At 38.3% G+C, this 27,744-nt stretch overlaps 1 protein-coding gene and 1 pseudogene across 1 annotated transcript in view; both read left to right on the top strand.

The window, feature by feature from the left end:
* The window catches only part of LOC144368993 (uncharacterized), a 388,140-nt gene that overhangs the window by 329,307 nt on the left and 31,089 nt on the right, over positions 1-27,744 (top strand). The window lies entirely within an intron of this gene.
* LOC144369637 (small nucleolar RNA U3) lies at positions 4,767-4,863 on the top strand (annotated as a pseudogene).

Raw genomic sequence — 27,744 nt, 5'->3', positions numbered from 1 at the left:
ACCTCCTTTCAAAGACCTCCAAGGGTCTCTTTCAAGACATCTCTATCCAACCTCAGAAAGCAAGTGTGCAATGATGAGCTTCCTTGAGATATAAATGCAAAGGAGCTGTTTATTTAAATCACATTTTTATTTTGTCATTTTAGGTACATTTTTGCTCTGCTAAAATAAGGTCTTCTTTTTCTAACTTCTCTCCCTATAGCTGGACAGCTGAGAGACCTTGATGAAAAATATGTGTAACTACTCTCTTTGACTTATTGTTGTTACTTGATACAGTCCTTCTTGTTTGGGTTCACTTCCTTGAAAAATATTTTTACATAAATGTTTCATCACAGGGAAAAATGAATCTTTTCTTTTGAACAAGAGGGAAAAAAGACATCCTATTAAGTGTTACCTTAAAAAGGATGGAGGCTTTCTTGGAGAAAATTGGTATGAACTGCAAAAATTTGAAGACAACGTGACACTATTGGTAACAAAAATTTTGAAATATTTTCAAGCTGGCGTTACTACTGCCAGTGCAGTATTGCAGATATGAAGATCTTTACTGATATTCTAGAAATTGTTAGCAGAGATCCACTGCTAACCAAGGTTGGGAAGAATGTCACACTTGAATCCTTAAAGAAGACATAATACCTTCACCTCCAAACTGTTTTCTAAGAACTTAAATTCTAGATCATTTCTAGGTCATGCTAATTTGGAAAGGGGAGGGGGTGCTTATTTCAAATTAAGTACATGGAAGTTTTTATATGAAGATCAGTAGGCATTACACTTCTGAGTTTCTAACTGGTTAGAAGCTCTGTAAGTCTCCATGACTGCAAATCCTGACAGCACTATGTTTTCACTTATTATTACTACCATTATTGGTATCAGAGATTGAACCCCGGGCCCCTTCACTACTGAGCAATTTCACCAGTCCGTTTTATGTTTTATTTGGAGATAGGACCTCACTAAGTTGAATAGGGGCTCACTAAGTTGCTGAGGCTGGCTTTGAACTTGCAATCCTTCTTCCTCAGCCTCCTCGAGCTGCTGGGATTTACAGGCATGTGCCACTGCACTCGGCTTCCACTCTTATTTTAACAACAGAGAATTTATATAAGACATTTTAGTGAACAATTTTCTAATGATATCAAGTTTTTCCCTTAAGCTCTGACACGTGTGTAAGAAATATTTCTTCATAGATTACTTTGACTGCTCATTTTTTTCTTTTTCTTTTATGTTTTCTAACTGTGTATGCCATCAACCCTTTATGTTTTATCTATTTTGACACAAGGTCTTGCGAAAATGCCAAGACTGGCCTTGGAAAGTATTGCCATAGAGAAGGCCAGGACACTTACTGTCCAATTTCCTGGGAGAATTTTGTCCACCCTGTCCTATAGCTCCCAGAGCACATCTTTATAGTAATCCACAAGGGATATTGTCAGCAGGTTACATTATCAGGAAAACCAATGATCATTAACAATTTCATTGTGGGTTTTTTTTTAGCTTAATTTTTGTTGTTGTTGTTTCCAAATCATGGTAAAACATTCACTGTTTTCTTTACCTCTTAGTGGCTGCTAAGAATATCACACATAAATGTTTCCTCCCTAGGACCAAAAGCAGTGGTGTTATCTAGTATAGTTGGAATCTGAAGTCATTTTTTTACATAACCTCTCCTACTTAAAAACAAGCAGTAATTGTGAATGATATTTAATAATTTCTGGACGTTGACTTTAAATTTAAAACACATAATTATTAATTAAGAACACTAGAGAACTAGCATTTATTTGTATACAAACTAAAATTTTCACTTACCAAATAAAAATATTGTGTCTTCTGGGTCTTGCTGTTTCACTGTTTTACATGGTCAATACAAATAAAGTCTCCAAGAGAATTTCCCTACTAAATGACCTCCATTTGTCTCATGGTATCACAGTATTACACTATAGTTTATTTAAAACCTACTGTTAAACTAAAGGATCTCTAGGCTCACAGAAATTGAAGAAAAGAACTGCGCCTGAAGTAATGATTTTGACTTATTTCAAACTGTTTCATGCTTTTATTTATTTATTTATTTATTTTTGTACTAGAAAATGAGACTAGGGTGCTCTGCTACAGAATTACATCCCCAGTTCCTTTAAGGTTTTATTTATTGTGACACAAGGTCTTGCTAAATTGCCAAGACTGGCCTTGAATTTGCAATAATCCTGCTCGGCTTCCCAAATTGCTAGGATTTGGGCATGGACAACAATACCCGGTTTAGAAACTTATTTTGGAAACAAATGTAGGTGTGGAATTCACTATGATAGTACTGTGTTAACTAGTTCTTCAATTGAAAGCCATGTGGAATACAATTTTTATTAAAGATAAGTAATAAAATATATGAGAATTGCATAACCTATGGCATATGTTATTAAGACTTGAAAGTAACTACAGAAAAGGTTGGGACTTAGACCAACAAGTAATTTTACCTATGTATGAAAATGCACCCCTATGGTTTGCATTCTGGGTGAGCCATCATCATCCTCAACTACCCACACATACATTTTTGCTCAATGTCCACACTGGCTTCAGGGCATTTCTTCTATGCATTATGTTTTTCCAAACTTTATAGAAATTTCACAGTCACTTCTGCAAAGTCCTCGGAAGAAAGCAGCTCTGCCAATACTTTGAGCTTGGATTTTCAGTCTCCAGGCTGTGAGACAATAAACTTCTGTCACTGAAGCCACTGAGGTCGTCCTGCAATTGGTCCTCCACATCTATGGTTCCACATTCATAGATTCGACCTCCTGTGCATGAAAATTGCAGGCTTCAGATGGTCGTGTCTGGGCTGAACACCTACACTGCCATTATCCCCTCAACCACACGGTGCAATTGATAATGTCTCAGGCATTATCAATCACCTAGAGATGACTCGATACCTCCAGGAGGATGTGCATACTTTGCACTTTGTATGAGAGCCTTAATTGAGCACCTGTGGATTCTGGTGTCCAAGTGAGGTCCTGGACCCCATCTTTTGCAGATGCTGAGGGATGACTGTACTTTGATGGCAATGTTAACAAATGAATATACTAACCAGGAATATGCATACATGCAAAGTAAAGAAGCTAGATACATCATCTACACAACTGTCTTATTTTCAGTTTCCATGGTCCTCTCACTGTGGTTTGGCAGCATCCTGACCACTTCTGATGGCCTTTCTACCACACAGCCACCGTGTGTTGGAACATCCCTCTCCAACTGTGTTCCTCTGACTCTCGGCACACAACTTGCCATGGGAATTATTTTTTAAATTACAAATTAGAAAAAGGGCTATTTGAGTGGATCTGTGTCAGCCCCCAAATTTAAATTCCCCTTATTCCTGTCTTCTATTTTAAGAGAGGAAACTGTTCCTTGCAGTATTGAGAGCCAAATCCAGTTGCCTGTGCTCCAAAGCACATTTCCTTTGTAAATTCTTCAGTAATGTAATCTACTATCACTGCTTCCTTTGCTTCTAACATACCTTGAACCCCATCGCTGTTCTTTCCTTAAATATAAAATAGTGCTGTAGCAATATGTATCATTAAAAGAAAAAAAAGAGAAAGAAATGCAAGCCTCCTATTTCTCTTCATGGGAGAGTGGGCGGGGCTCCTTCTTCCTTTCTTACTGTATACAAATCAACAAGTTGGGCACAAGATATGGGTTATATCATAGAGGCTCCAAACAGCATTGAACAGGGACTGAGATGCTTCAGAGGAGGAAGGTGAACAGCGAGTCTCGCCATGGACTGGCTTTCTCCCTGTGGCTGATTTGTTTCTGTATCTGCTGTTTGTGAACAGTGCGTGACAAAACGAGGTCCAAGCAGAGCAGTCCTCTGATGGAGTGGAGGGAACAGCCTGTGATGAATGGCCATGATGCTGAGGGCCATTACCAAGTAGGAATGACGCATCGAAATTTCCTTGCGAAGCGTACCCCATGCTGCTTAGAGGACATTTGATGGAACATTGCATGCATGCTTTAATAAGGTGACCTTGCTCAAGGACCAAGGCGGATTCGGGTTTAGAGCTGATCAGGTTTGAGGAAGTAACCGGCTCCTTGAGTTTAAGGCGTTGCCAGTTTAAGATAATGGATTTTAGGGAAGTTGGCGGTTGAAGATTATTGCTGGGATTAGGGTGTTCCTGCTGCTTGTTCCCGTTGAGTTCTCGTGAGATTAAAATGGGATTTGGAGAGAGCCTCGTGGAGTAGGTGGTTTGTGCGGGAGACAGCAGAACGTGTTGGCCCCTGGACCTGTGTGGAGGCGGTGTGAGAGCGGGAATAAAGAATTGCTGTTTGAACCTACAAAGCTGTGAGTGCCTCGTGATTCTGGTGCCAAGCCGAGACATTGGCCTTGGCACCATATCATGAAATTTCACACATGATCACAAAAGCAGTAAGTATTCATACATACAGCAAAATGGAGGAATCGCAAAGAAGTCATGTTGGGAAAAAAAACAGAGAAAAAAATATGGTCCTTATGACTCCATTTGTAGGAAGATTATGAACAAGTGAAACTAGTCCATGATGACCGAGGTCCTTACAGTGCCTTTAAGAATACCGACGTGGAAGGGTTACAATCCCAGCTGTGTTTTCATCTGTGTGGTGGCTAATGGGGAGTACAAAGGCTAAACAGTGATCATACTTGGGTTTTTAAGCCTCAATGAAACCAAATGTTAGAAGAAATGAAGAAACAAGAAAACGTAAAAAAAAAAAAAAGTCCACATCCTGTTTATCAATATCTTTTGAAATCACAAACTTCTGTAAAGAATGATGCTTGTAAGACTATACTTTCAGGGATCATTTCTATAGTATGTTACAAGAATGATGCTTGTTTTCCATTGTCAATTGATTTCTTTATGGGATCCACCTGGTGGTGACACTACCTTCATAGTCAGTACTTCTTACCCAGCTCACCTATGGATGCCGGGTCCAGCACAGCACATGGTCTTCACTTCTATCTTCACTTCATTAGTGATGAGTTCATTATCATTGAAAGTGACTTTAAATTGGTCTTCATAGTACTATTACATCTTTCCTTCTTTTCTTTTTCTGCCATCCTTACTTCCTCAAAGCTTCCTTGTGACATCATCTGCCTTGGTTCATTTCTTAAACCCGTGGTGCTCAACACTGGCTGCCTATTTAAATCACCTGGGGTGGGTATGGCAATGTAAAAAGGCTGATGCCTGGATCCCTCTTAGAAAGTTAAATCAGAATTACTTGAAGAAGAATCTAAATCCTTTAAAAATAGTCCATATTATTTTAATAAGAATTTTGAGTTTAAAACTATAGAATTATGTATTTGTATTTCCCAGAAGTTTTGTCCTCTGAAGTGCTATCTTCTTTTTAAATTTTTAATTAATTTATTTATTTTAATTAGGTATACATGATAGCAGAATGCATTTTGATTCATTGTATACAATTGCAGCACAACTTTACATTTCTCTGGTTGTGCACCATATACGGTCACACCATGTGTGCAGTTCTACATGTATCTAGGGTAATGCTATCCATCTCATTCCACCATCTTTCATGCTCCCATTCACCCTCCCTCACATTTGCCCAGTCAAAGTTCTTCCGTGTTCCCTATGCCTCTTCCCTCCCTGTTATGGATCAGCATCCACGTATCAGAGAGGACATTTGGCCTTTTAGTTTGGGGGATTGGCTTACTTCGCTTAGCATGATATCTCCAAATCCATCCATTTACCTGCAAATTCCATAATTTTATTCTCTTTTAATGCTGAGTAATATTCCATTGTGTATAGATAGCACAGTTTCTTTATTCATTCGTCTATTGAAGGGCCTCTATGTTGCATCCACAGTTTAGCTACTGTGAATGGAGCTTCTATAAACATTAATATGGCTATGTTACTATAGTATGCGGATCTTAAGTCCTGTTATTTTCTAATAATGAATGATCACCTGGTGTAATCTCAACCTTGCCCATTGTATTAGTAAGATAGGCTAAGTTCTGATGTTATGACAATACAGTCCTATGTTTTCAATAGCTTAACACATGAAGATTTATGTCTTGCCAATGTAAAGTCTTTCCTCATCCACTGACTCGCCCAAATCGCTCTCTTCCAGTAGTATCTTCCAAATCCACCTTTCTTGCCTTTTGTAGTGACCACATGAAGAACACTGGTGCAGAAAAGGAGAGCTGGAAGGCTCTCGGCTGGATATTAATGCTTCAACATGGAGGTATCAACATCACTTCCACGCCTAGCTGAAGTAGTCACATGAGCTCATCTAGTTAGAGAATGTGCAGGAGACTGCTCATAATTGAGAAGTATATTTCTATCATACTCCTTTTGTATAGCCTTTCCCAAATAAGTGTATGTAGTACAAATCAATAAGTTCTTTTCTATTCCCTCTTTTTTCCTACTTCTTTCTGTCACTGGGACCCTCCTACTTCCCATGCTCTTCTCTCAAGTCCTCAGCTCCATTCTCAATACATTCTAAATGTATTTCTTCCTTTCTGTAGCATGCAAATATGCAAGTCAGTTTACTGCATTATAGTCCCTAGGAGAAGCTCTTTCTCATCTGAGGAACATCAGGTCTATTATTATTGTACCATCCATAGAATGTATGATAAAATGAGGCTAATTACCTTCTTTTTTGGGGGGGGAGGGTTATTTGCTTCTTTTATCAATTTAATGTGTCTTCTTAAATTCCAGAAATTACTTGAAACTCACATATTGTAGAAATGACCAAAATGGAAAGGCCCCGGAGAGTTGTTGCTTGATTTTGGAGCTAGAAGAGCGGTTAAATTTAGGATTTGTCTAGTAGTATTTGTCTGTCACATATGGTTCATGGCATTACCAGAGCTGGCAGCATGAGGACCGTCCTTGTGGCATACATCAGCCAGTTTCTTCCCTCCCTGAGCCTAGGATGGAGGGACGTAGATGCAATGTGCATGTCAGATAGGAAGGACTCCCTGTGTTCCCTTGCAGCATAACATGGCAGTTAGTAATATGGATACGTTACAATGCAGAACAGACTGTCTATCTGAATAGGAAGTCTGAAGATGAACCACACTCAAGGAAAGCTTGAGTATCAGAAAACGGACAGGTATTTTTCCTAATTTTCTTTTCTTTCTTTTTTTTTCTTCTTTTCTTTTCTTTTTTTTCTTTTCTTTTTTTTGACCCACTAAACTGTATCTTTGCACTTTGGTTGTGTTGTGTCCCAGAACGGAAGTCCTAGACTCTTAGACTATTCAATTTCTATCTAATCTCTAATATCCTGCAAAATTTCTTCCTTCCTGATTTCTTCTGTTTGTAATGATTTAGTTTTACTAAAAATGCTGTCTGCATCTCAGAACATAAAACTTTAAGGCATATTATCATATATTTTTTTTAAAGAGAGAGAGAGAGAGAGAGAGAGAGAGAGAGAGAGAGAGAGAGAGAGAGAGAATTTTTTAATATTTATTTTTTAGTTTTCGGTGGACACAACATCTTTGTTTGTATGTGGTGCTGAGGATGGAACCCGGGCCGCATGCATGCCAGGCGAGCGCGCTACCGCTTGAGCCACATCCCCAGCCCATATTATCATATATTTGTTATAGTTTCACAGGTTATAATGTAAATATTCTATAAAACATTGAATCTCTCTCTCTCTCTCTCTCTCTCTCTCTCACACACACACACACACACACACACACACACACACAAACATACACTTTATCAAATAATTCAAGAACCTCTGAGAATCTCTTGGACAAAATTAAGGGCTCCACCTTTAATATCAATGTGAATCTGGATTTTTTTTCATATAATTCAACCAAATCCTATATGTCACAACAGAATTACATGCAGACACAGATATGAGAATCCAACCATCTTTCAGGAAGTCAAACATTAAATACATTTATGCAAATGTAAGACAATATTACTCACTTCACTGACTGTTTTGGTTTTGAAACACACAGTGTTATGGTCTGGATGTCAGACGTCCCCCAAAAGCTCACGGGTGAGACAATGCAAGAAGGTTTAGAAGAGAAATGATTGGGTTGTAAGAGTCTTAACCCAATCAGTGAATTAATTCCCTGATAGGGGTTAACTAAGTGGTAACTGAAGGCAGGTAAGGTGTGGATGGAGGAGGTGGGAATTAGGGCCATGGTTTTGGAGTGTATATTTGTATCTGGCAAGTGGAGACCTCTCTCTGCTTCCTGATATCATGATGTGATCTGCTTCCCTCTCTCACACTCTCCCCACATGATGTTCAGCCTCACCTCAAGCCCTGACAAGTGGACCTGGCCTTCTATGGACTAAGGCCTCTGAAACCATGAGCCTTCAAATAAACCTTTTCTATTCTACAATTGTGTTGGTCAGGTCTTTTAATCACAACAGCAAGAAAAAAAAAGCTGACTAAAACACATAGTTGTTTTAAAAATTTTCTTGTGTAAATTTATTATGGAGTCATGGTTATTTTAAATGAAATTAACACATGATATATAAAGTTAGTTTTAATTTCCAATATTTCAAATATCAAGAGATATAATACACAAAAGCTCTTTGGAGTCTTCGATCATTTTTAAGAATCTAAAAGCAATACTGAGACAAAAATGGGAACTTCTCACATTGAGAACAAGGGTAGAAAACTCCTGCTCTGGTTTATTGTAACCTTTCTTCCCCCCGTATAAAACTAAGACAGCTCTGCAGATAACCATCATGTACAAAGACTGAAAGTTCCTACACAGACCGAGTGCAGTCTGATGCTGTGGACGTGAAGCCCCAGACTTTTTGATGTGGACAAAGTGTCATTGATTTCAGGCAGTCTTGAGATGGATCTCTGCATGTGTTGGAGGCCGTGAGAAGAAACAGGGAGGCTGTGATGGGCAGAATCCAGCAGGAGTCCAAAGTTATGCTGCTTCTACCCCATGGCTCCACCCATCCAGGAACCTTAAGTCATCTGGCATGGCTGCCTCCAGAGTTTGGGCAGGAGCCCAGGGGAGGGTGAGGAAGGCAGGCAAAAGATGGCCCCCACCTTGCTTCAGATCTCCCTGTGGGCATCCAGGGACTGGTGGGATAGGACACCCCTGGAGTGGGAAGACAGATGCTCCAGAGGGTGACTGTCACCTGAAATAAGAGGGCGAGAAAGAGACAGCTAAGGGAAGCGTCTTCCAAGAAGGAGAATATAACTCTAACTGGAGCTCAAAAGAGAGCTTTCTGACCCAAAGCCTATATTTTCTTTGCATGGATTATTTATTTGAAGACACGCACTGCTCTTTTATAAATGCTTAATTTAGCAGAGAAGATTCATGATGTTTGTCACTTGCCTTTTGTACACAGACAGATCTATAACTGGGACTGCTTCTTCTAAGTGTTTCTTTTATACACTCTTCTAAAACTCACTTATCCATTTCAACTAATTAAATCATCCATTTTATCTATTACCTGCCCACGTTTTTCCTGACAACATAAAGCTGTCTTCCTCTGAATATGTTTATCCTCTTTTAAATCTTCGCCTTGACCTTCAATCTCCCTACAAACACATGTCATTTTTTTTAATTTTCACTTTCAAATATTTCCCCAAATTCCAAGATAATAATGTAGACATGTATGAATAGAAAACTGAATTCTCAGCCACAGGACTAACATCTGCAACTCTCCAACTGTTTGATATTGAATATTCTCTCCACCTTTCTGTGACTCAAGTATTTGATTTGTAAAATTATTTTAATAATATACAATTTTTCATATCTCATAGAACATCTGAGAGGATAAAAGATTAGAGAGTATATGAAACTATTTTAGATAAAAGCAATGTACTGGTAAATAGGCACCATGCATAATATTGTCATTATACTGCATTACTCAGACATTATGTTCTGACCTCTGTGCTGTCATTTATTCTCCTCAAGCTATAGTTCCCTTGTTTGCACAAGAAAAACCTTCATTTATTTACTCAATAGCTTTTAGTGAATTATTGACTATGATTCAACCATGGGGGGATAGCAAATATAAGGAAATAGAACTTCATGACACTGTTTATCACGGAGAATCCACAAAGTGATTTCTAAGACAAAAATACATGCTGTAGGTATCAGCAAGGACAAGTTAGGATCTGCTACAGTAATAAATAACCTCATGTCTCAGTGGCCTAACCTTATACTGTAGTTAATCTCTAAAGACAGCCAAGAGTTATTTCTCTTCTCTCTGTATGTTCATGATGAACCTCCCAAGAAGATATAGAAACTTGATTTGACTCTAGACTAGCCTTGTGAGTAGCTTTATTCAATAATATGTGATGGTCCAAACTTCATTCTTGGCAGGACTGACATTTTTCTCTCTTGGAACATGGCCACCATCCTATAAGAAAATTGTATAGAATGTCCCTGGAGGATGAGCCCATGTGAAGGAAAGAAAACAAGTGGATGAGGGAGATCACATGGAAAGAGACATACCGTGTGGAAGAGAACTAAAACACTCACTCCAACCACAGTGAGCCTGGGTGAGATCGGCACACCTTCCCAGCAAGCCCACAGGTCCATGAGAAATTATGGATTGCTCTTGTTTGAACTATTTCATTTCAGGCTGTTTTTTTTTTTTTGTGTGTGTGTGCAGCAATTAAATAAACATAGTACAAAAGGTTCTTGTCACTGATCATACCTGCTTATTGTGGGGTGGCAGGAAAGTTCTACTCTACAGTCACAAAGAAACCCAGATTAACAAAGACACCACCATTTTATAGGTATCTGATAGGTAAAACGGGCCCAATCCATCACTGAAACAGAGGGAGAGAGTAAGTAAATGTGCTTATGCATTAAAAATGACCCCTGTCATTTCTGCTCCCTATGCCTTCACTCTATAAATGTGGTGATTTGTCTCCAAATAACTGCAAAGGGCCAAAGCTGTGTATTCTGCTCTTGTGCCCTGAAAGGAGAGGAAAACAAAATGCAGGTGAGCACTGGAGTCGTCTCTCATGGCGCCTTACCGTGCTGTTCACAGTGGTAGGATAAACACAGACATATCTTACCCTGGGTCAGGAAGCCTCTTAGTTGAGCTAAGAGCACAGCTTCAGGTCAAAGAATAAAAAGCAGGAGGTGACAAAGGCCAAAGGTGAGGGCTATCCAGTGAAAGGGACAGTGCATTCTGCAGTATGCAGAGAGGCCTGAGGAGGGATGGCATATTCCAAAAGTAGTACAGAGGGCCCGTGGTTGCGGTGTAAGCTGAAAACCTAGAGACCAGGGTGGACGGGCAAGTTCCTGCCATCTTTGAAAGGGTCTCACCATACGTCCTACTCTGCAAACCACAGAAATTCCCTTGGAAGATTTAAAAAGAGGAGCAAAGGGGATAGATAGATATTAAGGAAGAAATCCCACCAGTGGAAAGTGGGTTGAAATGAGGAAAGTAGATGGCGACAAAAAATCATGAAGGTATCAGAACATATCTTGAAGCATTAATAGAGAAGCGATGTGAACGGCAGATTCAAAAGGTCATTCTACTTTAGTAGAATCGGTGAGCGTGAATGACCACTGGGAGAGGACAGATTGAAAATAAGGGAGGGGGAGGAGCCAGAAGGAATCCCTGGATCTGTTGCTTATGAGATGCTCTGGGAACACGGGACAGAGATGAGGTTTCTGATGGGAAGGGAGAAAAGGACCCAGAGTTTCACTTGGGGGATCTGAGGCTTGAGATGCCCGTGATGCGCACAGAGGAAAGGTGATCCATAGTTGAGCAGGGAACCTTGAAGTCAGGATATCAGGGAACAAGCTCAGAGGGAAAAACTCATTCAGGAAGGGGAGGATGTTAGTCCAGAGAGAAGCCACCACGAAGTGGAGAATGGAGAAGTGGCAGCCTGGAGAAGGGTCACCCTGAGGGCATTTCCTGGGGTCGCCCTGAGTTCACAGAGGTTGAACTAGAGGAATGATCACGATGATGGCTGTGGCTAGTGGCCCTCCTTCTAATTTACTCCCCATCTTCATCTGAACTGGCATTCTCCATAAGACATGAATTCCTCCCAGATAAAATCTCATATCGGTGTTTCATCCACTTTTGAAAAATGTTGATTTGAGCCAGGCACGGTGGCACACACACCTGCAATTAGTGGCTTGGGAGGCTGAGGCAGGAGGATCGTGAGTTCAAAGCCAGCCTCAGCAACTTACAGGACGTGTCTCCAAAAGGAATATGAGACCGGGCTGGAAATGTGGCTCAGTGGTTAAAGTGCCCCCGGGTTCCATCTCTACGACCAAAAGAAAGAACAATTTTAGTTGAGGATAAGGTCTATAAAAAATTGTGCATCTTAAAAAATGCACTGAGATTCTATACTGTAGGGGTTCAGAGGTTTCACTCCATTAGAATTATTCGTTAAAAACAAATGAAAAAATAGGGGCTGGGGTTGTGCCTCAGCGGTGGAGTGCTCGCCTTGCGTGTGCGAGGACCTGGTTTCCATCCTCAGCACCACATGAAAATAAATAAATAAAAGTGAGGGTATTGTGTCCAACAACAACTAAAAAATAAATATTTTTTAAAAAATGAAAAGATGTGGGGACAAGTGCATAGAGTACTGCATACATGGCATACATTAAGGGCTAGGCGCAGGAGTGGCAAACCACTCCCCAGTGCTAGGCGCAGGAGTGGCAAACCACTTGCCCCACAGGCACAACCCTGGGCATGAAGCCACGTGTTGCAGTCCCTGCACTTGCTCCATGGTCCACCCCTAGACTGGTAGCTGCAGGGACAGTTGGCCAGCAACTTCACTGGTGGCTGCTTGTCATCTGCTTAGCTGCTGCCTGAGTATATAGACATGGTAACTGCACAGTAAAATCAGACCTGCTTTCTGCTTGGTCTCTGGAGGTCTTGATGAGTGACTCTGCAGCCACACTCTCCTGTACCCTGTTCTATGGACCTCCTCACTGGACAAGAGAGAGCCTATGCAAAAAAATCGTATTTTAGCTTCTCATTCCCTATAGAATAAGATAGAGATGTTTGCCTGAATCCGATTTCTAAATTGAGTCACTAAGTAATTCAATCCAAAGTAGAGAATCACACTTTCCTTCAATGTTTTCATTGAGATCAAGTTGAAGGTTATGCTGTGGCTGAGTGCATTACCAACTGCCCAGGACAGTTCCTTCCTTTACCTCTGTTGGAAGGATAGGGTTTACCAAAGTCTGCTTGAGGCCTGTGGTTATTTTGATGTCGCCTGTCTCATGCCATGAGACAGGAAAATGTGCACTTGAGCCAAATTACACAAGTGTGTGTCCTGGCTTTAACTTTAATGTGCACCTGGGTTTCAAAAAAAGGAAAAACAAAAACCCAAATTCCTTTCTTTTTCTTTTGGGATTCAGCCCTAACACCATTTCATTTAAGTTTCAGAGGTTTTAAGTTTCATCAAAGTCAAATTTGTTTATGTAAAATTACATACCAGATGTCCACTGCCATGGAAGTGGTGGATTATTTTAGTGCCAATGTGACCCTGTGGATTCCACAATTATATTCCAAAGCCAGGTTGTTTATAGAAGGTTTCAACCAAAGACCATGTAGGAATTTGGTAATATGTGGCCTATGGTTTTGAAGACAGAACACTTTTATGTTTTTTTCCTATCTCCTTTAGAAATTCAGAGCTTGTAAAATTGAAGTTTGAAGAAGTGCAAATTAATGGTGAGATTTTCTATTTTTAAATGTATTCTTATGCCCCTTGTTAGCAGCCTGGCACATACTGTTTGGGGTGAGATATAGGAACATAGGCATTAAGCTACACTCTTCTTCTGTAGCCGTGATTGTCAACTTCATGGCACAGCAACCACACCTGTGGGATTTTTAAAAACACAAATTGCTGAATCCAACCCCTGAGCTTCTGGTTCAACTCTTGGTGACAGCCTGAGAAATTGCATCTCTGCCAAGTTCCCAGATGATGCTATTGTTAGGGGTCCAAAGGTCACACCTTCTCATGCCTGATAAAAACATCTGTTCAAACCAAAGCTGACCAGTAAGACCAATGGCCTAATGTATTAGTTACTTTGCCGCTGCTCTAACAAAGTACCTGAAGCCATATAATTTATAAAGAAAAAAGATTTAGTCAGCTCTCAATTTTGAATCTGAAAGTCTAAACAACATGAAGCAGATTCTATCAAGATTCCCCTGATTATATCACCTAATGACAGAGGCCATCATGACAGAAAAATGTGTGAGAGGGAGCAATCACAAGGCAAGACAGGAAGTCTAGGGACCAGAGAGGGACTGGTCTTGATCTTTTTGTAGCAACCTGTTCTTGAGAGAATGAACAGGGGGTCCCATGAGAACTATCTAAAGGCTCTCTGAGGACAGCACCTCCAATGACCTGATTAACTTCCATCAGGCTCCACCTCTTAAAGGCTCCACACCCTCAACGTTTTCACACTGGGGACCACACTTCAAGTGCCTGAAGCCTTGAGGGAAAACCATAGCACCTGTGGTCTGGGGTGGAAGATGAACTGGTCCAATTAACTGCTTCTTCTCAAGAATTCAAAGCAACACTAGTGATTCATGAGAGGGAAACAGGAGAGGAGGAGCGAGGGAGAGTGTTTCAGCAGTCTGAATATCCAGACCAGTGTCTCTCAAACTGTATTTTGCATCAGAATCATCTGGAAGGCCTTACAATGCAGAGTTAAGAAGTACTACCTTACGCAAATAAACGGAATGAGGGTGCATAATCAGTAAAGAGCAAATGAAACAAATCAGAGAGCTCCAAAAGCTGCCTGTACCCACCAGAGTTCTCCAAAGGAGCAACACTGGCATCAACTGGGAACACATTCAAAAGCTAAATTATCAGGTTTAACTAAACTTTGATGGTGGGGTTATCTATCTATCAAGCTCCCAAGAGGACATTGATGCATGCTGAATTTTGAGAACCTATGAAGAGTGTAGCTGTATGGTTGTAGCAACTCTGACTACAAAAAAAACTCCAGATCTAATATTTATGAGGAATATTACCAATTAAAAGTGTTTAAATAAATCCTGTTCACTAGAGGTGGCTAGAGACTTTGCTGCTCTGTACAATCAGTTCTACTAACTTAAATTTACTAGGAAATCAGAGCCCCAAAGAGAGATTGTCTTCAATGTTCTCAGTTGCTATAAGGGTTAAATAAGCCATTCTGTAAAATAATGTGGTTTCCTTCATTGAAAGTAGATAAGCAACTTGTGGATAGCTATCTGCACAGATGTTGTCAAAGGAATTCCTGGAGTGAGCAGGAGCTGGGGCCAGATGATACCTTTGGTCTTTCCGAATCTGAGAGTCTCTAACATTTTGCTGTTAGCCATTTTGTTATTTCGGAAAATCAGAAAGTTAAGCTAGGATTAACATCATTCATCTATTGGAATCAACTAGCCTTGAAAAATTATTCATAAATGTATTTGTATTGTATCTGAATTCTGCTATTTTATATAAACCTCTTTACACATTTCTAATCAAGATTTGGAAAATATCTATGATTAGTCTTGTCCATATGCTTTCTCAATATTTAATACTAAAATATCATGGCAACTCAATGAAAGCAATGGTAAATTAATATTAAAAAATTGCAACTCTATTTCAAACTCTTCTATGAAATCCAGAATCCTATATTCCTCACTCACTTGAATAAAAAGGTATGGCCACCATGGAACTCTAAGCCTTATTCCCGGTGGTCCATTGTTGCTCTACTCCTTTCCTCCCTCCTACTCCAGACCCAAACTTTGTAGGAACAGTGGCTTTCCCTGCTGTCAATGCTATAGGCTGGGCTGGAGCATGCATCTTGGTTTGCCCAACGTTACATGGCAGAAGTGAGCTGGGTCTAAAGAGAGCTGAGTCCAAAGAGGCATTGTGCATTTTTGCTCTCTTCTCTAAGAGCTTCTTTCTGTCTTTCATGTTGAGGAAGCATATGCTCCTCTGTCGCTATCACTTCAGCCCAGGTCCAAAAAAAAAAAACTGTGGGATAAACCTGTCCCAACTCTTCCCAGAACTTACTTACTTTTGTAAGTAATGGTGTCATTACTGTTTTCTGGTTGGTTTGTTTTGTGTAAGAATAATACAGTTTTCAAGCTGATTCTTTGTGAAACCCATCCTTTCTATTTTCTTTGTTTCTTAGGAAAATTTGTACATGGAAACATCTATAGAAAATATGAAGGATGACCATGGATTCATAAATAAGCTTAATGATTGCAAAAGTTTATACAATGTCTGTCATTTGCTTTACTTTCCTACCATCACTCTTTTTCCCCCTGTACCTTTGAATTCCCTGGAGTATACTAAAGAAAATCCCAGATATTGTACCATTTCAACAACTCCCACCAAGAACTTCAGTACATATCTCAAAAAATAAACAACATTCTTCTATAGCAGTAGCTTTGAAGAACTATTCTCAAATTTATTCTGGTTCATTTCTAATAGGATCATTTGGGTAGTTCTATCTCTTAAATCACATTTAAGTATTTTTAAATTAGAAGAGTATCTCCTTTATTACTATTTCCACTGACTTACTGAAGAAATGTGGCCAATTTTCCTATGGAAACATCTCGTTTTAGAGATTGGGTTAAGTGCTACCTCATGGTAACCTTTAACTTGTTTGTGTAGCCCAGAAATACAAGTAGACCAGAAATTAGAGATGGAGGACTTATTAGATTATAGTTATAATACAATATAATATAATCAGGAAGAGTAAGACCTCATGGTCAGTGTCATGTATGACATATTCCATGCATCAAGTTCAATAAGGCAGCTGGTTATTTTATATTTGATAGGGCTAAGCAATATTATTTATTTACTTTATAAACATATAGCTGAATATTTTGTGGTATATTTATCCTTTCTATATGTACATATCAATATTTTCTCTTTCTCTTTTTTTTGTGGGGGGATACTAGGGATTGAAGTCAGGGGCACTTTACCACTGAGCCACATCCCCAGCCTGATTTTTTTATAGTTTAGAGACAGGGTCTCACTGAGTTGCTTAGCGCCTCGCTTTTGCTGAGGCTGGCTTTGAACTCATGATCCTCCTGCCTCAGCCTCCTAAACTGCTGGGATTACAAGCATGGGCCACCAAGTCCTGCTTTTTTTTTCTTCCTACACAAAAGGTGAGATGTTATTTTATTTTTATGTGTGTGTGTGTGTGTGTGCGTGCAACTGAGGAATGAATCCAGTGGGATTTTATCAAAGCACCTTATCCCCAGCCTTTTTGTTTGTTTTTAATATTGATTTAAGTTATACATGCACACAATATCTTTATTTTGTTTATTTATTTTTATGTGGTGCTGAGGATTGAACACCGTGCCTCACATATTTGAGGCAAGCGCTCTGCCAGTGAGCCACAATCCCAGCCCTCCTTTTGTTTTTTATTTGGAGATAGGATATTGCTAAATTGCTGAGAGTGACTGTAAATTTATAATCCTGCCTCTGCCTCCTGAGTTGCTGGGATTATAGGCATATGCCACCCTGCCCAGATATAATCATTTTAATTTGTTGCCTTAAAAAAACTTTAGAGTATATTCTGAAAATTACTCCATATCAGTATACAGAAATCTCATTCTTCTTTTTATACAGCTGCATAGCATAGTACTCCCCTGTGTGATAGATACATCATAATTTTTTCAACTACATTAACCAATATAAAGTTATTTGAGCTTGCTGGAAGTTGGTTGTTTCTTAAATTTTATTCCTTTCATACACATTGGTCAGATTAGGGTTTTTGTTTTACTATGATTGTTTTGAGAAGTCATTTTTTCCTAAAAAGTTATCTTTTCTTTTAGATTTTCAAATAAATTTGAATAGATTTTTAAAAAATTAAATTTACAGAAGACAGCTTATTTTATCATTGTTTTGAATTTCCATTTGTTTTACATTTGATTTTCTCCTGGATATTTTGGGGTTTTTTTTTGCATTTTTATGCTTCCTTCGTTTGTGTGGATAATGGTAGCCAGTTATCTGGCTGACTGATGGAAATTTGAAAGAATCGATATTTGATTTTACTCATCACCTCCTCTGTGTCTCATGACCTGTCATTAGTCGTTCTCCGTCTTTTACTTCTTGCTGCTTTTGTTGGGTTTGCTTTGTTTGTTTCCTAACTTTTTGAGTTGGAAACTTATTCCATTGGTCATCAGTCTATTGTTATATTCAACACCATGAATTTTTCTCTCAATACTTCATTCCACAAATTCTAATTTAAAATGTTTTTATTATCATTGTGTTCCAGTTGATCCTTAGTTTTTATTTATTTTTTTATTTCTTCTTTGATCCCAAAGTTACTTAACAACAAGTTTATTTTATTTTTATTTAGTTAGATTCCAGGCAGATCGACCTGGGAAGACACAGACAAATGGCCAACAGCTCTTTTAAGACTATACTAAAACCATAATCTATTTGCTGAAATTAAAAAGGTTATTAATTTCATCTTAATGTTTTACAAATCAAATAAAATTATTTATTTGTCCATCGTTTTTCACTTTAAAATTGTTGATTTAAAATTCTGTATATTAAAGCCATCATCTTCCCTGGCATTTCTTCAAGAACAGAGATCTGAAATCCCCAAGTAACATAAATTATAAAACTTAGGGGATTTCACAAGATAGTGAACTATTTTCACTAAGTACAACATCTGTTTCACAGCAGTCAATACAAGAAGTAAAAATTTCTTAGTAATTGAAGTGGCTTTCTAAGTTGGAAAAGAAAAACCAAAATAGAGTTCCTGGAATACAATAGGGACTCATTAACTGTGGTTTCTTTCCTCTAATTTTCTAAGAAGTGAGATTTTCACAATACCAGTAACAAAGAAGATCATCAGTTGCTTCCACAGCTTGGAGTAATATATGGGTGTCAATGAGCTTCATTTTGCATTAGTAAAAGACTAAATAGACATTGTTTGATTTTAAATGTAAGAAAACAGTAGGAAGAGATTTTTGATGAAAATATAGATTGATATAATGGAGAGTGCAAACCCTACCAGAGGCAGTATTAAAACCTGGAGGGCAAGGGAAGAGGTTAAGAGAGAGAGAGAGAGAGAGAGAGAGAGAGAGAGAGAGAGAGAGAGAGAGAAGTGGAAAAGGCAAATAATGCTTTAGAACTTAATCAGACACTCAGGGCTCAGAAGTGTGTCTGAATTATTTATTTATTGGAACTAAGGATTTGAACCAGGGTTTCTTAACCACAGAGCCACATCCCCAGCCTTTTTAAAATTTTATTTATTTTGAGACAGGATCTTGCTAAGTTGCTTAGGGCCTGGCTAAGTTGCTTAGGGCCTCACTAAGTTACTGAGGCTGGCTTTGAACTTGTGATCCTTCTGCCTCAGCCTCCTGAGCCTCTGGGATTACAGGTGTGCACCTCCATGCCTGGCCTGTGTCTGATTTAATTGAAGGAAAGATGCCCAGCTCACATTAGCCATCATTGCATGCTCACTAATAGCCGTGCTACTAACACAGCAATTTAAACATAAGGAAATAACTGGGGGTCAAACATGGATCGTAGGTTACGCCCACGATAGAGTAGTCTATTCCTTTAGGGTCCTCTCATTTATTACTATAAATTACCAGACACAACACAACCAATCCACAAAGGAAGACTCAGAAATGGGGAAAAAAGAATTTGGACTTCCTAGGAACCTTGAGATTGGAGGGGTGATGCATAGCAAGTACCCTGGGTTTCCTGATCACTTCCACAGATCCTGAACCAGGATGTGGATAAGCTACCTCCCCTACACCTATAAGCATGCAGGAAAAAAAATCCTGTTGTTACTAACTGAAGGACCACAAGACAGATGGTGATTTAACGTCAGAAAACAATTATGGTGATCCCTGTCCTCTATCCTAGCCAAACACCAACAGAAAAACTTCACCCCAGAACCCTCAAAGCAAGTGATTCTTTGATTCTGGGCCAGGAGGTGTAGGCAGGTTCATACCCACGCAGTGGCAAGGAGACTCCAGCCGGGAGGGTGAGGGAGGACTGATTCTAAGTATACTAGCACCGTCGGACTTGACTCTCCCTATAATTTCTGTCACTTCATCCGTTTCCTGATTACTTATTTAAAAGGATCGATGAACGGGAAAATAAAAAGACATTGAGAGTTACAATAATCTGAAAGAAGGAACCATGTTCTCGAAAACAGTGTGGAAGAAAATACAGATCACCTGGTTAACCACAGAGATGGGGTAAGGCCTCTAAGAAAGGAAGAAGTTGGAAAGGTCGGTTTCCTATCTTGATGGCAGAAGGCAAGGCCTTCAGGTAAGATAGAACTCGGTGATGATGGAAGGGAAGATTTATGACTGAGATCATGACTTCAGACCACTGACGTGAGTTTCCCAGATGTGCATGACCTTCCCAAAGTGCATCCAGTATTCTCATAGGCCACCTGCAGCCATCTGCACACCACGCCTTCTCTGGACCATGGCTTCCAGATCCGTCCTGTTCTCTCCATCTTGGCCTCTTCAGAGAATAGGAGATCAGCATTTTTATTCAAGGGGAGACTTATAAAAGCAAAGTGCTGAGGCATCTCGAGGAAATCCATCACAAATACTGAGATGATCATGAGAGGGAAGGATAAGAAAACCATGGTGCAGCCCACAGGTCCCTGAAGGATGAAGGTTTATGCTGAAGGCCAAGTACATCTTGGCACACAGCTTGCTGACTGTGTCTGATTCTTGGTTGATAACTAAGGGTCAAGGAGTCTAATCAAATTTGTGCTATTCTATTATACACTCAGATAGAGTCGATTCCCTTGGCCAGCATTTGAAATCCACATGGAAGTACACCATCAGCAAATCCTCTTTTTATCTGTCTGCTCTCCTCTCCTGCCTTTGCGCCTCAGAGCCATATAGGTAGTTTTGTTTTTTTATTCTTTTCTTTTCTCTCTCTCTTTTTTAATCATTCTTTCTTTTTTTGTCTTTCTTTTTTGTTGTTGTTGTCATTTAGTGAACAGATCTACTGATGGGGTTGGCAGAACACTCTTATTATTGCAAAAATTATAAGTGGGCTCCATCTGCATGCAGAAATCACCAAGGGAAGTGAAAATGCTATAGCTGCATAATCCAGATGTTGATGAATGCACGGACTCCAAGTGCCCTTCCATCCTCCAAAAGCATTCCAGAGTCCAAACCACAATCAAAATTAAGACCATCCAGCAGTAGGGCGCTCAACAATAAAACTTAATTACTGCAGCACTTAGAAGGCCAAGATTCAATTACATTATGTACTTTTAATTGAAATATAGAATATATCTCAGTAATAAACTTCATATTTTCTCAAGATCAGAATTCTCTTTAAAAAAAAAAGAAAGAAAGAAAGCCCTGGTTTATAACAAATATGTTTGTTTTCCTTAGCTAATAATTCCTAGCTTAGAGGAGAAGTTAATATCTTTTAAATGAAAAACTAATATCTTTCTATGGTAGTGTCTTTCTTCCTTTCTTTTCTTTTTCTCCTTCTCCTGTTTTTTTCTCTTTTTTTTGACCCATCTGGTTTGTCAGAAAAGTATCCTACCTCTGATATTTATACAATATCATGCAAATGTCAAAATCTGAATGTCATCTTCAAAGACCCTTTTATGTCAGGCAACCCCTTTATAGGGAAAAATAAACAATTTTATGTATGCATGCTTGATGCCAGTCCAATTAATAAAAGCCTTTTTTGCTATGCTTGGATACAAGCAAGTTTCTCTTTTGAAAATGAACAGAGGGAGAATGAGATAAAAGGTCTGTATTGTTTCCTTGCAAATTTTACAGTTTCATTTTTAATTTGTGTTTGGATGTGAGGATCTTGATGCAGATGGTGTGATAGTCCACAGTATGTTCTGAGAACCTGAAATGATAACAAAGGTATGCAAATTGAGAGGGTGCTTTGGATGAAAGCCAAGATATCCAATTTTACAATAGCTGAAAACAAATTGATATGCCCAGCAAACTACTCAGAGTAGCACTAGGAAATGTAACAGTGCCAAAACAAATTATATTAATGACCTTAGCAGTTTGTTCAATTCTATTGGCCAGCTTAATGTTGGGTACATTTGTCTGCATTGGCACTTCATTTACTGGGCAAAATAACTTTTCCGGAAAAAAAAAAGCCAAAACAAAACAAAAATGATGAACTTACTGAAAAATTAATCTTCAAAATTATAAAATACATGATACAATTATTTGGCACCTGTAGAATGCACACTGATATTTAGAGTACTAAAAGTAAAAACTGTAAACATTTAAAATTTAAGAGAAAATATCTGAAATTATCATTTTAGGGAAAGAATATTTTTTAACCATAAATCAAACATAGCAGTCCATAAAACTGAGTTCTGTAAATAATAATGTTCAATCCACTTAAAAGGGAAATTTAGCCAAAATGACTGCAATAAAGTAAATCTCAACAATTTTATTTATGTCAAATTGGCCAGGGTTTTAATAGAAATTTTGTTAAATTCCATGATTCCAACACTAAAATGGGTTGTCTTAAAAGGCACAATGAAAAGAAGCTAAATGAGGAGGAAGGGAGGTATAAAACTACTATAGAAATGGAAACTCATGATATGAAATCTAATTCATAATGTACTATGTCCAATTACAAGTATATTTACAATTACTTGGCATCATCTTGTACTTGAACTTAAAAATAACAATTGGAAAGAGCCATTGAGAGCTATTTTTTGTATGGTATCTGATGTTTACAGCCTTTTTAATGATTATTGAAATCTTATGTTCTGAATTTAAAATGTTGCAAATAAGAATGATGATTTAATCTTAAATACTACTCAAAATGTAATTCAAGACTGATGAAAATGCTGAATACAAGTTGGCGGTTTACTAATCCTGATGCACACTTCAAGGCAAATGTCTTACAAATGAATACCAGATTTCAAAGTGTTTTATTTCTTGGGTAATTCATCAGACCTGCCATAAGAAAACAAAATGCAAACATCATTGGAACAGATGCAATTTTCAAAATCAATAAAATGTTTTCAAAGGTACAATGCAACAACAGTGACTTCTGTCATATTTTTGTCAAGGAAAAAAAACATGTATGATGTTTATGGTTCCAACCCCAACGAGTCCAGAATTACTTATAAATTGATGATGCCACTTGTTTCTCAGAAATTAGTCTCCTAATGCAAGAGCCATGCAAGCAGGAGAACAGATTCTGAAAAATATTATAATTTGGGCCTCATTGTAAAATTAAAAAAAAAAAAGTAATGACCGTAGCACTCCACATTTCTCATCACATAATAGTTTTTGGAAAAAAAAAACATTAAAGGGTTATGGCCTCCTCTGGGAAGATAATATACATTCACAATGTTCAGATGATCATTGAAGGATATAAAGGCACAAGCAAATACACATTCCCCAATGAAACTGATCACTCACTCACTCAAATTTTTCCCCCAAATTAGAAATCAACTCTTAATTTTGGAATACAATTATTCTGATTCCAGAATTCTTATCCTTATGTTTCTTCCTCCTTCTCCTCTTTTTCTTTTTTTTAAATTTTTGTACCTTTCTCTCTCTTTTTTTTCCAAAGTATTTCTGATTTGAAACTTTTAAAAAGAGAAATGACAGGAAACAATGACTCTTTTTATTCAATAAATAGGCCATGGTTCCAGTGCTCCCCTCTGTTACCTGTTTCTTGTCTCTTGATGTTAGTTGAAGGTCAACGAGGCCTCAACAAATTTTGAGAGTAGGAATACCACAAGTTTAGTCATGTACAGTGAGCGCAACAGGTGAACACATGGCAGCCACAGTGAGGCATAGATATAAACAGTATTTATAGAGGACATCTTGCAGCTAGGAGCTGGGAGATAGGGTATGTAATTAGACAGCAGTGTTTCTATTAAAAAAAACACAAAACAACTCTTTTCATCTTAAGAGTAGTTCTGCAGAGAAGTGCTCTTGATTTATGTTAGGCAAATATGAGAAAAGCTTCAACCTGCAACAAATAACAGCACTTATTAGCTATTTAATCTAAGTAACAGCAAAATATAGGGTTTCTGATAAAGCCCCAAGTGACCCCTGGTTTAGGGGGGAAAAATGCTCTGAAAAGAAGATCTTAGAACTGTCCATCAATTTCTGAGACACACAGAAATCCCGAGCAGTGAGGCAATGTACTCTCGGTCTTCATGCATAGTACATACCAAATAGGTGAAGTAGTATGTAAAGTGAATTTTAATTGGTTATAATTGTCATTTCATTTAGTAAAGCATTGTCTGGAGACCAAGATATCAATTAGCACTCTATGGACTCTGTGACTTATGAAAATCTGCATAGAGAGAGTCGATGTGCTCAAGCAGTAGATATACTTTAATTAAGAAAATGGTACAATAATTTAAAGACCTTTAAAGTATCAATTAATTGCTACTGAGGTAGTGTTTGAGTACCAACTTGGTAAAGTCAAAATCACTGTGTATGGTTTAAGTGAACAAAGAAAATGATTGAATTTTTCGACCTGATTTTTTTTTTGGTCAAGGCATTTATTTGATATGCTGCATGAAAAATTGCAACACTAAATAAACACACAAAAAAATAGAGATGTCTAATAATGGTGGAAATTTTCTTTTTTTAATTGTAAGCCTTGATATGCACTCATCTTGTGAAAAGGGAGAAAAAAAAATATTAAATCAAGAGTCCCCCAAGAAGATCTCTTTCATATGTCCTTCATTTCCTTAGAATTAATGGACGTTCGGGTATCAATAAGGTAGGAAAAAAAAAGATGATTGATGTATTTCGTTTTATTATTAAATTGTTGGTAACCAAGGCAGCTTTTCTTTTTCTCCATAGGGATGAAGAGGGACCTGTCCCTTTTTAACCACTTGCTCAGAGTGACTTTTATACCCAATATCAGTGAGAAGAGAAGGTGAATGTCACCTCTCTTCTCTTCCTCCTCCTGCTGATGCCTACTCCCTCCTTTGATTGACAGCTACTAATAACCTTCCTGCCCTAAGTGCCATGAAGACACTTTATTAAGACAAACAGCCAAGGAAATCTAGGAATGGAGCCAAGTCTGCAGTGAGTTATTATCAGGCTTGTATTTATCTCAGCTTTGTAATTTTTTTCAGTGATATGCAAATCCTGAAATAGATCTTCTGCTATTGAAGGACAGGTCCCTCTGTTAATTGATCCACTGAGATTCACTCTACCCTCTTTCAGCTCTCAGCCAGGGAAATGTGCTACATGAAAGGGGCTCAGAGCTCTACACAGGACACAGAAATTCTCCCCCAAGAAGAACTTCCACAACAAAAATGAATTTTTGCTTCAGAAAACAAAACAAAACACATTCTCTCTCAATAGAATCTGCCAAGCAGATCAAACTGATTTATTTGTTTATTAGTTGCGTAGGAAATGCTCTTTCAAATAATATCCAAATGTGATTTCAGATGGGATTTACATTTTCTCTTGAAACCCACTGAGCTCACAAATATTGTAAATATATTAAAACTAATTCAGAGAGAACCAACATTTATTTTTTTTCACAACCAAAGTAATGAAAGGAAGCTCATGAAGTAGAAAATTTGGTTTTCCTCAGAGTAGTTCTTTTTGCAATTTAAAAGAAAAAACAGGTGTACACTCCCAGGTTTTTCCACTCAGAGAGCAGTTGTTCCTTGTCATTTTGTCTCTTCAAAATCATTCCATGTGTGTGTCTGCACCTATGTGCCCACCTCAACACGTTTACCACTAGCACATTAATAATGATGATAATAGGGCTGGGGCGGTGGCTCAGTGGTAGAGCGCTTGCCTAGCATGTGTGAGGCACTGGGTTCAATCCTCAGCACTGCATATGAATAAATAAAATAAAGGTATTTTAAAAAAGGATGATGATAATAATAATAGTAATATGTCTTTAGTACATCTTTATTGTCCCCCTAGCTTGGGGCATTTAAAATGTTGATGTGGCATGAGAAAGCAGGATTGGAACAAAGACAAATAAAAAATTATGCAGTAAACAGCTAAATATTGATTAGTATTCTTCTGCACAGAGTCTGTGTAGCATTGGAGAAAAATGGACAGAAAATCAGGAAGACTTGATGTTGCAATCAGCGCCACACCAGTTTTCTCCTTTTCAAATTCAGTGTCTTTTCTAGGTTATTAATAATAATGGCGATAATCTTTTAAAGACAGTTCATGCTCTCCATGAACTTGAAATACCAGAGGGTGGGATATTGTTCTGTAAAGTGTCATTGTAAATATGTGTTTTCTACTACATACTATCGATACATGTGGTAATATAGTGATTTTTCCTACAGTGTGATCAAGTAAGTTTGGGGAACAGGCTATATATTTAGAGATTCTTACTTCACATTACACATCCAGTGCTTTGTGAAGTCTATCAAGGGTATTGCAAACCAATTTCTGCATGCCTCACTCTTATCAAGTATTAACAGCTAACACTTAGACCCATATGTTGCATATTCTATAAAGATCTAGAAATGTAATTGATTATTTAAGAGCTTCTTCTCTTCCACACTGTGGCCCAAGCTGATGATGATGATGATGATGATGATGATGATGATGATGATGTTGATGATTTAAAAAACAGGGAAACTTCATTTCTGTTAGCTGAGAGTATATATCCTGGCTCCGTCTGCCACCCTGCATGAATGAACCCCTCTCAAGTTGATATCCCCTAGAGCTGACTTGGTCATGGTGGTAACAGAATGCTTTTGTCTACCAGGGGAGATTTGATAATATGTATGACATTTGGGGCTGTTACATCTTGAAGGTTTGTATTAGTCAGCTTTCCATTACTATAACATCAACTGAGATGTTGAACTTATAAAGAGAAAAGGTCTATTTTGGCTTGGAGCTTTAGATATTTGAATCCAGGATCAGTTGACCCTGTGGCTTTGAAAGAAAGCCACATCGTGGTAGAAGTGTCTGGCACAGCAAAACCATTCAGCTCATCGCCAGGAAGCAAAAGAGTGAAAGTCAAAGGGGTTGGGGCCCCCCGCTATTCCCTTCAGGGACATGCCTCCAATGACTTCAGGACCTCATCTCACTAGGTTCCATCTCTTAAAGACCCTACCACTTCCAACAGCACCATGCAGGGACCAAGATTTTCACATATGAAGATTTGGGGGCTTAAGACTGAAACTACAGAGGATCCTATGGGCATCTAGTGCTCTCTTCCCTGGAGTTCCGTCTGGTGGAGGAGTCTGAGGAAGTGCTTTGTATCCATGTTTTGGGGAAAGTCTCTCTGATGTTGGGGGCAGCTTCCCTCCAAACCCTGCCTTCCAGTGCTACTCCCACACCCAGGTAAAGCCGCAGCAGTTTTGTCCAAAGCTCTGTCTGGAGCCCCAGGTTCTTGTGAGACTGGATAGAGGCTGAACATGCTCTTTATTTCAAGAAAAACTTGTGCTGTTCCATATGTTAAAAAAAATGTTATTTTCTCTTTCCAGTAACAATACACATTTTAATATTTATTAAATATATCATTTTCCTATAAAATTTCCTTTCATATATAAAACTCATAGTGAATCACAAATAAACACAGGAAAATAATGTCTCTATACACAGAGATTATAGCATGAGGTTCCAAAACCCCGGACATAGTTTACAACACCATTTAAAAAGTCATTGGACAGTCCAGTAAAATACTGAGTTCTCAAATTTGCTCTTCATTCATGATTCCATGCATTTCCATGAATACTGATTTTGATAAGACTTATTCTATTGTAACATGATTGTCATAATCCTGAGAAACTGCTAGTTATCAAAGAGCTGTTTCTATAGCATTTTTAAGACTCTCAATAATAATATTTAAGAAGAAATTAAAATAATAGAGGTGTTTCTATAACTATCAGGATAACTATCAGGATATTCCTTTAATATCCAAATATCATTGAGAAAA

Source organism: Ictidomys tridecemlineatus, chromosome 12, assembly GCF_052094955.1.
Source record: "Ictidomys tridecemlineatus isolate mIctTri1 chromosome 12, mIctTri1.hap1, whole genome shotgun sequence".
NCBI lineage: Eukaryota > Metazoa > Chordata > Mammalia > Rodentia > Sciuridae > Ictidomys > Ictidomys tridecemlineatus.
This window is presented reverse-complemented; position numbering and strand designations above follow the sequence as displayed.